The 13538-nt window shown below is 46.6% G+C and overlaps 1 protein-coding gene across 1 annotated transcript in view; it reads right to left on the minus strand.

The window, feature by feature from the left end:
- Nucleotides 1-13538, minus strand: part of sirt2 (sirtuin 2 (silent mating type information regulation 2, homolog) 2 (S. cerevisiae)) — a 106706-nt gene that overhangs the window by 64335 nt on the left and 28833 nt on the right. The gene's annotated exons all lie outside the window — the stretch shown is intronic.

Raw genomic sequence — 13538 nt, forward strand, 5'->3', positions numbered from 1 at the left:
CCCAGAGGTGTTCTCTGAAACGTTCCGCAAGTAGGCTTTTAAACATTGTAACTGTACCACTTCCTCTGGCAGTCCATTCCAAACCATTGGCCACTTCCATCTAGAAGGACAAGGGGAGCAGATAGATGAGAACCCCACCCCCTGCAAGTTCTCCTCCACTCACTATCCCGACTGTGGAAATATATCACCGTTCCTTCAGTGTCGCTGGGTCAGAATCCTGGAATTCCCTCCCTAAGGGCATTGTGGGTCAACCCACAGCACATGGACTGCAGCGGCTCAAGAGGGCAGCTCACCCCCACCTTCTCAAGGGGCAATTAGGGATGGGTAATAAATACTGGGCCCAGCCAGCAATGCCCACATCTCACCAAATGAATACATTTTTTAAAATATGCGCCACCCTCTGTGTGAAACAGTTGCCTCTCAGGTCCCATTTAAATCTTTCCCCTCGCACCTTAAACCTATGCCCTCTAGGTTTGGAGTCACCTCTCCTAGGGAAAAGACCTTGGCTATCCATGCCCCTCATGATTTTATAAATCTTTATAAGGTCACCCCTCAGCCTCCTACACTCCAGGTTAAATGTCCCAGCCTATCCAGCCTCTCTGTGTAACTCAAACCCTCCACTCTTGGTAACATCCTTGTAAATCATTGTTGAATCCTTTCCAATTTACTAACATCCTCCCTGTACAGGGGAAACCAGAATGGTATGCAGCACTCCAAATGTGGCCTCACCAATATCTCTTACAGCTGTAACATGACGTCCCAGTACCTGTACTCAATGCTGGCCGACCAAAGCAAGCAAACCAACTGACTTCTTCACCTGTGGATCAGTGACGCCACACTCAAGGAACTCCGTACTGCAGCCCTAGAGTTCGATAACACTCTCTAGGGCCCTAACCATTTGTTGTATAAGTCCTGCCCTGATTTGCCTTACCAAAATGCAACACCTTATAGTTATCTAAATTAAGCTCTATTTGCCATTCCTTGGCCCACTGGCCCAGTTGATCAAGGTCTCATTGTACTCTGAGATAATCCTCTTCACTGTCCACTAGAGCCATAGAGATGTACAACATGGAAACAGACCCCTCAGTCCCACACATCCATGCCGACCAGTTATCCTCACCTAATCGAGTCCCATCTGCCAGCACTTGTATGGGTGGTAGGGTAGCTCAGTGATTAGCACTACAGCCTCACAGCATCAGGGACCTGGGTTCGATTCCAGCCTTGGTTGACTGTCTGTCTGGAGTTTGCACATTCTCCCCGTGTCTGTGTGGGTTTGTTGCAGTTTTCACCCACAGCCCAAAAGTATGCAGGTTAGGGTGGATTGGCCATGCTAAATTGTCCCACAGTGCCCAGGGATGTGCAGGTTAGGGTGCATTGGCCATGCTAAATTGTCCCATAGTGTCCCCATGCTAAATTGTCCCACAGTGCCCAGGGATGTGCAGGTTAGGGTGCATTGGCCATGCTAAATTGTCCCACAGTGCCCAGGGATGTGCAGGTTAGGGTGGATTGGCCGTGCTAAATTGTCCCATAGTGTTCAGGGATGTGCAGGTTAGGGTGCATTGGCCATGCTAAATTGTCCCATAGTGCCCAGGGATGTGCAGGTTAGGGTGGATTGGCCATACTAAATTATCCCATAGTGTCCAGGGATGTGCAGGTTAGGGTGCATTGGCCATGCTAAATTGTCCCACAGTGCCCAGGGATGTGCAGGTTAGGGTGGATTGGCCGTGCTAAATTGTCCCATAGTGTTCAGGGATGTGTAGGTTACTTGCATTAGTCAGGAGTAAATGTAGAGTAATAGAGTAGGAGAATGGGTCTGGGTGGGTTACTTTTCAGAGGGTCAGTGTGGACTTGTTGGGCAGAAGGGCCTGTTTCCACATTAGGCATTCTAGGATTTCTACACCACCTCTTTTGCTGTAATCCACAAATTTACTAACCATTCTTCCTTTCTTCAAATCCTTTATTCCTGATGAAGGGCTTTTGCCCGAAACGTCAATTTTACTGCTCCTCGGATGCTGCCTGAACTGCTGTGCTCTTCTAGCACCACTAATCCAGAATCCAAATCATAGTTGGGTTGTTACTATTTCAAGGGATGCGGGTGAAGACCAGCCTTTGCTGCCTGGGGTGATTGGAACAATGTCGGCCTGTTGGACCTTGTTGAATATAAGTTCCCTGATTGGGGCTGTTAACCTGGTCCAATCAGGGAGTCCTGGCTGACAGAGAGAAACAGGAGTGTAGCCGACCTGCCTGTCCCTCTTCCATGGTTATGTTAGAGCCCGGGTGTCTCTGGAGAAGGAGCACGAGGTATCTACCGACACCCTGGAGTTGTTCAGGGAGAGGTGGGCACCGCAGGGAGTGGAGTGTATTATTTCCCCCTCCAACCCTGGCCTCTCCTTCACTGTTTGATCATGCCGCATTGCCCTTTGATGTGAAGGGCACTGCTTGTCACTGGCCACTCGGGTGTTTCCTTTCTTCCTGGTGGTGGAAAATGAATAAAGATTTACACCCTTGTTTTTTTAAAAAAAAGCAGGACTGTCAGGGCTTCTTTTCACTCCAGGGGCTGGTTCTGAGCGAGCTGGGTCAGTGGCATGTGTAAACAAAAGGTGACTTGGTGATGGGATACCAGCCTTTGTGGAGGTATTTCACTGCCCGTCCCTAATTGCCCTCACACAGTTGCTCAGCCATTTCAGAGGGCAGTTAACAGTCAATCAGATTTGCTGTAGATCTGGGGTCACACGTAGGCCCCGACTGGGTTAGGACAGGAATCCTTCCTCCATAAGGTGACATCAGTGACCCAGATGTGTTTTCACAGTTGATGACAGTTTATCACCGAGACGAGCTTTCAATTGGCACGGCTTTGGAATTGAGTAACTGGTTTGGTAACATTCCCCCATTAAAAGCTGTCAATGCAGGATGGTCTCTGACAGACATCACAGGGCGAAGGTGTGGCACCCAGATGAACAAGCTGATCTATTTTTTTCACAACGAGGATGTTTGCGATAATTGCACACCCACATTTAATACAGGCAGTGCCTCTCATTAAATTCGGGTGTGCAATTATCACAAACATTCTCGTTGTGAAAAAAATAGATCAGCTTGTTCATCTGGGTGCCACACCTTTGCCCTGCGATGTCTGTCGGAGACCATCCTGCATTGACACTCTGCAGCTCATCACACTTCATCTGACAGGCCCTCCTGACCTCTTCCCAACAAACTACCTGCATTCGGATAGCACATTTAACTGAGTGAACCGTCACGAGACACTTTTGCAGGAATTTTAACCCGATTCCGGCAGGAAAGGTGACCCAAAGGGGCAACATTCAAGAAACGTCACAAGAGAGGGAGGGAGGACATTACAGAGTAACAGGACACTCATCTGAGAGGGGACGGAATTTCATCTCCCAGAGGGTACTGAACCTGTTGAATCCTCTACCCCAGACAGGTGTGGAGGCTAGATCACTGAAAGGATTTAAAGGAGAAGGAGGTAGATTTTGTTTTGACATAGCATGGAGCTAAGGGATACAAGGAGTTGGCACAGAAAAGGAATTGAGGCTTGGGAAGATCAGCCATAATCGTATTCAATAGTAGGGCAGTGTTGAAGGGCTGAATGGTCTATTCTTGATCCTTTTGCTTATACCCCAACAGAATTCCAGAGCCCCATAGAGTGACAGAGATGTACAACACGGAAACAGACCCTTTGGTCCAACTTGTCCATGCCAAGTAGATATCCTCACTTAATCTAGTCCCATTTGCTAGAAAATGTCCCAGCTCTCTCTGAAGCTTTCCGAGTCATATACCCATCCAGATGCCTTTTAAATGTTGCAATTGTACCAGCCTCCACCACTTCCTCTGGCACCCTCTGTGTGAAAAGATTTCCCCTCAGGTCTCTTTTAAATCTTTCCCCTCTCACCTTAAACCTATGGCCTCTGGTTTTGGACTTCTCTACACTGGGGAATCACCCTATCCATAGCCCTCAATGATTTTATAGATCTCTATAAGGTCCATTCATCAGTCTAATAACATCTGGGAAGAAGCTGCTCCTGAACCCACTGGTACATGTGTTCAGGCCTCTGTATCTACTGCCTGATGGAAGAGGCTTTAGGAGAGCATTCCCAGGGTGTAATGGGTCTTTGATGATGTTGGCAGCCTTTCTGCGGCAGCGAGCCGTGTAACTGGAATCGGTGGATGGGAGGTTGGCTCCTGTGATGGTCTGGGCTGTACACACCACCTTCTCTGGTTTCTTACAGTCCTGGGCAGAGCAGTTCCCATTAGGCACCCAGACAGTACACATCTGGAAAAGGTGATGAGGGTTCGTGTGGCCATGCTGGATTTCCTGAGCTGCCTGAGGATGGAGAGGCATTGTCGTGCCTTCTTGACCGTTCCCATTGACGTGGGAATTCCTGGACGGGTCCTTCGTTATCGTCACTCTGAGGAACATGGCGCTCTCCACCCCCTCAACCTCCGCTCCGTTGATGTAGATGGGGGTGTGCTCTCCTCCCGTCTTTCTGAAGCTAACAATCAGTTCTTTAGATTTGCAGATGTTGTGAGAGAGGTGGTTCTCATTGCACCACCTCACCAAGCCCTCTATCTCCTTTCTATATCCTGACCTGTCGTTCTTTGATATCTGCCCAACTACGGTGGTGTCAGCGGTGAACTTGGAGGTGACATTTGTTCAGAAGTTGGCAACAGTGGTGGGTGTACAGGGAGTAGAGTACCGAACTGAGGACGCATCTTTGAGGGGCTCCAGCATTGAGGGTCATTGTGGAGGAGGTGCAGTTCCCTATCTTCACTGTGGGTCAGGAAGCTCAGGATCCAGTTGCAGAGGGCGGAGCCAAGACCTAGATCTTGGAGGTTTGACATCAGTCTGGAGGCGTTAATGGTGTTGAAGATGGAGCTGTAGTTGATGAGCAGGAGTCTGACTTGGGGGCCTTGTCCAAATGTTCCAGGGATGAGTGTAGGGCTAGGGAAATGGTGTCCCCTGTGGACCTGTTAGATGGGTAGGCAAATTGGAGAGGATTGAGACAGGCTGGGAGATGAGAGTTGATGTGGACCATGACCAACCTCCCGAAGCACTTCATGATTATGTAGGCCAGAGCCACTGGGCAGTACTCACTAAGGCACATTGCATGTGCTTTCTTAAGTACTGGGATGATGCTGATGTTCTTGAAGGAGATGGGAACTTCAGCTTGTTGGAGTAAGAGGTCAAAGATATGAGTGCTTGGCTGGGGACTCCAGCCGGCCCATCGCTTTCCTTGGGCTGAATCCCAGGAAGACCAAGCAGAAGTGGGTCCTGCAGACGCTGGAGATTAGAGTCAAAAGTAGAGTGGTGCTGGAAAAGCGCAGCATCCGAGCAGCAGGAAAAATTGACGATTCGAGCAAAAGCCCTTCATCAGGAATGGTGAGGGGCTTTTGTTCGAACGTTGATTTTCCTGCTGTTCGGATGCAGCCTGACCCGCTGCACCTTTCCAGCACCACTCTACTCTTGACTCCCAGGAAGACCAATCTGACGTCTGCAGCAGTGACAGGGGTGTTGGGGTAGGTGGCACCATGTGGAGATTCTGCTTGTATCGAGTATAGAAGACATCAGGGAGGGACATGTCTTCCAGAGGAAGTGGTGGATGTGGGAACAGCTACAACATTTCAAAGACATTTAGATAAGTCCATGAATAGGGAAGGTTTGGAGGGATATGGGCCAGGAGCAGGCAGGTGGGACTAGTTTAGTTTGGGATTATGGTCAGCATGGACTGGGTGGACCAAAGGGTCTGTTACCAAGCTGTATGATTCTATGATGTCCTGGGATTCCTTCCAAACCTGAGAGAGTGAACACTTTGGAGCATGGCCGTGTGCTCTTTACTCAGTCTGGCATTCTAAACGGGAGCTACGTTCCACATTGGGCCTGGCATAACAATTAAACACATTTAATAATCTGCTGGAAAAGCTCAGCGGATCTGGCAGCATCTGTGCAGAGAAATCAGAGTTAATGTTTCAGGTTCAGGTGACCGTTCCTCAGAACTCATTCATTGACTCCATCTCCCTATCTACTTAGGGGTGGCACGGTGGCTCAGTGGTTAGCATTGCTGCCTCACAGCACCAGGGACCCGGGTTCGATTCCAGCCTCAGGTGACTGTCTGTGTGGAGTTTGCACCTTCTCCCCGTATCTGTGTGGGTTTCCCCTGAGTGCTCCAGTTTCCTCCCACAGTCACAAAGACGTGTGGGTCAGGTGAATTGGCCATGCTAAATTGCCCATAGTGCTAGGTGCATTAGTCTGGGGAAATGTAGGAGAATGGATCTGGGTGGGTTACTCTTCGGAGGGTCAGTGTGAACTTGTTGGACTGAAGGGCCTGTTTCCACACTGCAGGGAATCTAATCTACTTGTAACAGAAATTGCTGGACAAGCTTGGCAGTTCAGGCAGGAGAAATCAGAGTTAACCTTTTGGGTTGAATGACTGGACTTGAAACATTAACTCTGCTTTCTCTCCACAGACCCTGCCAGACCTGCTGAGCTTTTCCAGCAATTTCTGTTTTTGTTTCTGATTTCCAGCATCTAGAAATTTTTTTTTAATGGTTTTCACATTTAAAAGTCAGTTTGAAGTTCCATAGTGATACTTGAGAAGAACTGAAGCCTTCCAATTGTTGTTTTCAGAATAATACTGATTTCCGAACCAAAGGAAGGGTATCTTGTGTCTCTCCCCTGAGATCAGGAGGTTTGGTTTCAAGACCCCTCCTGCTCTAGGAAGTACGAAATAAAATGCTGAACAGGTTGGCGAGGAAAAATAGGTCAATAAATTTGAAAAAAAACAAGGGAGAAAGGAGTTGCACTGCAGGCAATTAGGATTTGGAAAGTGCTGGCTGGGTGGAGGCAGGTTCATTTGTGGCTATCAAGAGGAATTTGGATAATTTCCTGCAGAGGTTTAAAATGAGGTTAGATAATTACTTGATTAAGAAATCATTGGGCTGAATTGCGACAGTGATACAAACAAAGCGAATATTCATCGTTTGCAATATTGTTGCAAACAAGCCTTAAAAATATTAGCAGAATCTCACAATTATATTAGCTTCAGGTATGGATAATTATGTGCAAAATGCAGTCTCTTTAAAGTACATTTTTGAAATGCAGTCTGCATTCTGGATTAAAGTCCATGAGACATAGGAACAGAAGTAGACCATTCAGCCCATCAACTCTGCTCTGCCATTCAATGTGATCACGGCTGATCTGATAATCCTCAACTCCACTTTCCTGCCTTTCTCGCATAACCCTTGAATTGAGTGCATTTTCCACCATTTATGTACTATTCATGAGTTTACCAAGTGTGGATCACACTGTCCCACAGTCATGGAGTCATAGAGATGTACAGCACGGAAACAGAACCTTCGGTCCAACTTGTCCATGCCGATCAGATATCCCAACCCAATCTAGTCCAACACCCAGCCCATATCCCTCCAAGCCCTTCCTGTTCATATACCCATCCAGATGCCTTTTAAATGTTGCAATTGTACCAACCTCCACCAGTCAATTTGTTCTGTACCTTACTTCTCAAATTATATATTAGCTCCTTAATTCCGTCATACAATTACTTTTGCACGGTTATAGCCAAAGAGCCCCATGACCCTTCTTCCACCGGATCTGAAATGTTAACTGTGCTTCTCTCTCTCCACAGGTGCTGCCAGACCTGCTGAGTTTCCCCACCAATTTCTGTTTTTATTTCAGATTTCCAGCATCTGCAGTTATTTATTTTACCTATGACACATATTCAATGTACTGATTGCGTCAAAATTCTTAAAACACAGCTATTGGAAAGCTGTCGTTAAACATGAAAGGGTTCAGAAACAACTTAAAATGATGTTGCAGGGATTGGAGGATTTGAGCTACAGGGAGAGGTTGAATAGGCTGGGGTTGTTTTCCCTGGAGCATCGGAGGCTGAGGGGTGACCTTATAAAGGTTCATAAAATCATGAGGGGCATGGATAGGATAAATAGGCAAAGTCTTTTCCCCAGGGTGGGGGAGTCTAAAACTAGAGGGCTTAGGTGAGTGGGGAAAGATTTACAACTTTTTCACACAGAGGGTGGTGCGTGTATGTAAAAGCTGCCAGGGGAAGTAGTAGAAGCTGAAACAATTACAACACAGCACGGCATGGCATGGTGGCTCAGTGGTTACACAGTGCCAGGGACCCGGGTTCGATTCCAGCCTCGGGCACTGTCTGTGTGGAGTTTGCACATTCTCTGTGTGTCTGCGTGGGTTTCCTCCGGGTGCTCTGGTTTCCTCCCACAGTCCAAAGATGTGCAGGTTAGGGCTAAATTGCCCATAGTGTTAGATGCATTAGTCAGAGGGAAATGGGTCTGGGTGGGTTACTCTTTGGAGGGTCAGTGTGGACTGGTTGGGCCGAAGGGCCTGTTTCCACACTGTAGGGAATCTAATCTAAAAGGCATCTGGATGGGTATATGAATAGGAAGGGTTTAGAGGGACATGGACCAAGTGCTGGCAAATATGACTAGGATTTGGGATATCTGGTCGGCATGGATGAGTTGGACTGAAGGGTCTGTCTCCGTGCTGTACATCTCTATGACTCAATGACTGCTCTCACAATAGAGACTGATGGTGAGTTTAATCTGAGAGTCACCAGGCCTCAGGTAAGGGGAGAGGTCACGAAGATGGGACTTGCACGACGATCTCAGCTTTGCCGAAAAACTTTATATCTCCCTCAAGTGTAGAAGGATCACTTTGAAGAAGAAAATTATGAACGGTTTGATTTGGCAAAGGAGGGGAAAATGAAAACCAGTGACCAGACCACACAGAAATAACACATGACACAAAGCTGATGGGGCGTGTTTTTATTTTAACTCAGTGAGTTGTTACAATCCGGAAACTTCCATTTGAAAGGGTCGTGAAAGTAGATTTGAGTCGTGACACGCAAAAAGAATTGGTTCTGGACATAATAAAAGGGAACATTACAGGGCTGGAAGGAACAAATCAATGACCGGTCAGGGATCTACCACAGTGGCTCAGTGGTTAGCACTGCTGCCTCACCTCCCTAGAGACCTGGGTTTGATACTAGGCTTGGACAACCGTCTGCGTGGAGTTTCCTCCCACAGTCCAAAGAAATGCAGCTGTGCTAAATTGCATGCAGTATCCAGGGATTTGCATGCTCGGTGGGTTAGCCATGGGCAATGCAGGGATAGGGTGGGATGCTCTTTGGAGGGTTGTTATGAGCTGCTTCCACACTGTGGGGATCCTATGATTCAGCACAGCGACGATGGGCTAATGTCTCTAAAGCTATACAACTCTAAGATAGACTCAATCTTTTGTCTCTACATTGGTCTGCAGAGGTTGGGCAGGAAGACAATAAACTATAATTTGACCTCAGGAAATCTGAAAAGGTATCAGCAATTTTTAAAGTCAACTGAAGGTGATAACAGTTCAGTTAACAAAACATGAATGCACTCATATTTTCATTTCTCTCCTATTTATTCTTTCATGGGGTGCGGGAATTCCTAGCTTTTTATTCGACATTGAACTAGGTCAGAGGTCTTTCAACACCAGGCTACAGTCCAACAGGTTTATTTGAAATCTGGAGTACTGTGTCCAGTTCTGGTCATCCAGTTATAGGAAGGATATTATCAAGCTGGAGAGGGTTCAGAAGAGATTTACCAGGATGTTGCCGGGTTTGGAAGGTTTGAGTTAAACAGGAAGGCTGGATAGGCTGGGACTTTTTCCACTGGAGTGTAGGAGGTTGAGAGGTGACCTGATAGAAGTTTATAGAATAATGAGTAGTAAAGATACAGTTAATGCTCGGATGGAGGATTTCAAGACTTGGGGGCACATTTTTAGGGTGAGAGGAGAGAGATTTAAAAAAGACATAACGGGCAAATTCTTTACAGAGAGTGTTTTGTGTGTGGAACGAACTTTCAGAGGAATTGATGGACAAGGGTACAGTGACAACGTTTAAAAGACATTTGGATGAGTACATGAATAGGAAAGGTTTGGAGAGATACGGGCCAGGAGCAGGCAGGTAGGAACTAGTTTAGTTTGGGATTATGGTCGGCATGGACTGGTTAGACTGAAGGGTTTGTTTTTGGCTGACTGACTCTAGGACTCTATGTCCCTAAATAAATCTGATTATCAGTGATATGACCACACCACTATTTCTCTCAGGGAGAGCAAATTTATTGCAAATATTGTTTGAGAAACACGCCAAAACAGCTAACATATGTGTTTAGCTTGGCTTGTCTCTGTGCCAGAGAGAACAACGTACCTACGCCTTTGATTGGAATGTTTTAATCTAGAATGTGCTTTATTTTCTCTGTGTGAGACAATTTACAGAGGCCCAGTTTGTTTGTTCCACTTGAGTCAAGAGATTCCCCAACAGTAGGAGTTGAACAGAAGGAGGGATTGTGTTTATAAAGTCCAGCCTCAAATGGTCTCATAAGCATCGCCTTTACAATTCTACCCTGTGTGCCCTGGCCAATATTCCTCACTTCAACCAGTAAAAACAACAAAACTAAATCTGAAAGAACTCCGGATGCTGGAAATCAGAAACACAAAAACAGAAAATGCTGGAAAAGCTCAGCAGATCTGGCAGCATCTGTGGAGAAAGCAAAAGGTCGACCTTTCCTTCTTGAGAACTCAAAGTTGGGTTTCTGCCCAGTTTCTGTTTTTGTTTCAGATTTCCAGCATCTGCAGATATTTGCTTTTCTTTGGCCCACTGCCCACCTTCTTTACAAAGACACATCCCAAACAGAAACTGGACAAAGGACTCTTCCCAACAGAGCCTTCTCTCTCCAGTCCCTCCTCATTCAACAATGAGTCAGAGGGGCATACAGCACAGATACAGACCCTTCATTCCAATTCATCCAGGCCGACCAGATATCCTAAAATAGTGTCATTGGCCAGCATTTGGCCCATATCCCTCCAAACCCTTTGTATTCATATATTCCACCCAGATGCCATTTAAATGTTGTAACTGTACCATCCTCCACCACCTACTCTGGCAACTCATTCCATACACACACCACCCCCTGCATGAAAAAGTTGCCCCTTAGGTCCCTTTTATATCTTTCCCCTCTCACCCTAAACCTATGCCCTCTAGTTCTGGACTCTCCCACTTCAGGGAAAACACCTTGTCTATTTACCCTATCCATGCCCCTCATGATTTTATAAACCTCTATGAGGTCACCCCTCAGCCTCTGTCGCTCCAGGGAAAACAGCCCCAGTCTAATTGGCCTCTCCCTACAGCTCAAACCCTCCAATTCTGCCAACATCCTTGTAAATCTTTTCTGAACCTTATCAGGTTTCACAATATCCTTCATAGAGCAGAGAGACCAGAATTGAACACAGTATTTCAAAACTGTCCAAACCAATGTCCTGTACAGCCGCAACGTACTTCCCAACTCCTGTACTGAGCAATAAAGCCCGGCAGCATTAGGAAGTGGAGAAGTTGACATTTTGGGTGTAACCCTTCTTGAAACCCTGAAGAAGGGTTAGGTTACATCCAAAATGTTGACTCTTGCACCTCCTGATGCTGCCTGGCTTGCTGTGTTCTTCCAGCTTCCTGCCTGTCTACTTTGGATTCTAACGTCTGCAGTTTTTTTGTCTCTAACTGAGCAATAAAGGCAAGTTTACTAACACCTTCTTCACCATCCTGACTACATGTGACACCACCTACAAGGAACTACGAACCTGCACTCCAAGGTCTCTTTGTTCAGCAATACTCCCCAGGATCTTACCATGTATAAGTGTATAAGTCCTACCCGGATTTGCCTTTCAAAAATGCAACTTTACATTTATCTAAATTAAACGCCATCTGCCATTTCTTGGCCTATTAATCCTTCTGATCAAGGTCCTGCTGTACTCTGAGCTAATCTTCAACACTGTCCATTACACCTCCAATTTTGGTGTCCTTTGCATGACCATAGCCCCTATATTCACATCCAATTAATTTATATTAATGATAACAATCAGTGGACCCAGCAGCACCCTGATGTGCAGAGTGACCTGGGTGTCCTTGTGCTTGAATCACAGAAGGTTGGTGTGCAGGTACAACAGGTAACTAAGAGGGCAAATGGAATTTTGTCCATCATAGCTAAAGGGAGTGAATTTAAAAGCAGCGGGTTTAATGTTGCAGCTGCAGAGAATCCCTACAGTGTGGGGAGAGACCCTTCAGGAGAAAGTGAGGACTGAAGATGCTGGAGATCAGAGCTGGAAAACGTGTTACTGGAAAAGCGCAGCAGGTCAGGCAGCATCCAAGAAGCAGGAGAATCGACATTTCAGGCATAAGCCCTTCAGCCCAGCAAGACCCCACCAAGACTCTGAAGAGTAAACCACCCAGACCCATTCACTTATCCTATTACACACCCGTGACTAATGCACCTAACCTGTACATCCCTGAACACTAATTAACCTAGCCATTTCACATAACCTGCACATCAGTGGAGACTGTGGGAAGAAACCGGAGCACTCGGAGGAAACCCATGCAGACACAGGGAGAATGTGCAAATTCCACACAGACAGTCACCTGAGGCTGGAATTGAACCCAGGTCCCTGGCACAAAGAGGCAGTGGTGCTAACCACTGAACCATCCAGGTCACTCCAGATTTTGAGAACCTCAATCTGATCTCCCACCCCAGTTATACCCTCTTCCACCTGTTGGGCAGAAAATAAAGAAGTTTGAGTACATGTACGCACAGATTCAAGAACAGCTTCTTCCCCTCTGTTCCTAGACTTTAGTATGGATTTCTCAAATGTTAATATTGATCTCTCTCTGTGTTCTCAGTGGCTGTAACACTGTATCCTACACTCTGTTCTGTTACCCTGATGCACTTGTATGGTACGATCTGTTTATAAAGTACATGTGACAACACTTTTCACTGTATCTCTGCACACGTGAAATCAAATCCCCTCTCTGAGTAAAATCTAATTGCACATCTTTGGACTGTGGGAGGAAACCGGAGCACCCGGAGAATGTGCAAACTCCACACAGATGGTTGCCCGAATCTGGAGTCAAACCCAGGTCCCTGGCACTGAGAGGTAGCAGTGCTAACTGCTGAGTCATGGTGCCACCCTGTAGGGCACTGGTGAGGCCACAATTGGTGTACTGTGTGCAGTTTTGGTCTCCTTACTTGAGAAAGGATGTATTGGCATTGGAGGGGGTGCAGAGGAGGGTCACTAGGTTGGTTGGAGTTGAGGGGGTTGGCTTATGAGGATAGACTGAGTAGACTGAGATTATATTCATTGGGATTTAGAAGAATGAGGGGGGATCTTATCAAAACATATAAAATTATGAAGGAAATAGATAGAATACAAACCGAGAAGTTGTTTCCACTGGCAGGTGAAACTAGCACAAGAGGGTAGAGCCTCAAAATGAAGGGTTTCGGACTGAGCCGAGGAGGAACCTCTTCACCCAGAGGGCTGTGAATCTGTGGAACTCCCCACACAATGAAGGAGTTGAGGCTACCTCCTTGAATTTTTAAAGCTAAGGTCGATAGATTTTTGAACAGTAAAGGAATGAGCGGTTATGGTGAGGAGGCGGGTAAGTGGAGCTGAGTCC

This window comes from Chiloscyllium punctatum, chromosome 29 (assembly GCF_047496795.1).
Source record: "Chiloscyllium punctatum isolate Juve2018m chromosome 29, sChiPun1.3, whole genome shotgun sequence".
Taxonomy (NCBI): Eukaryota; Metazoa; Chordata; class Chondrichthyes; order Orectolobiformes; family Hemiscylliidae; genus Chiloscyllium; species Chiloscyllium punctatum.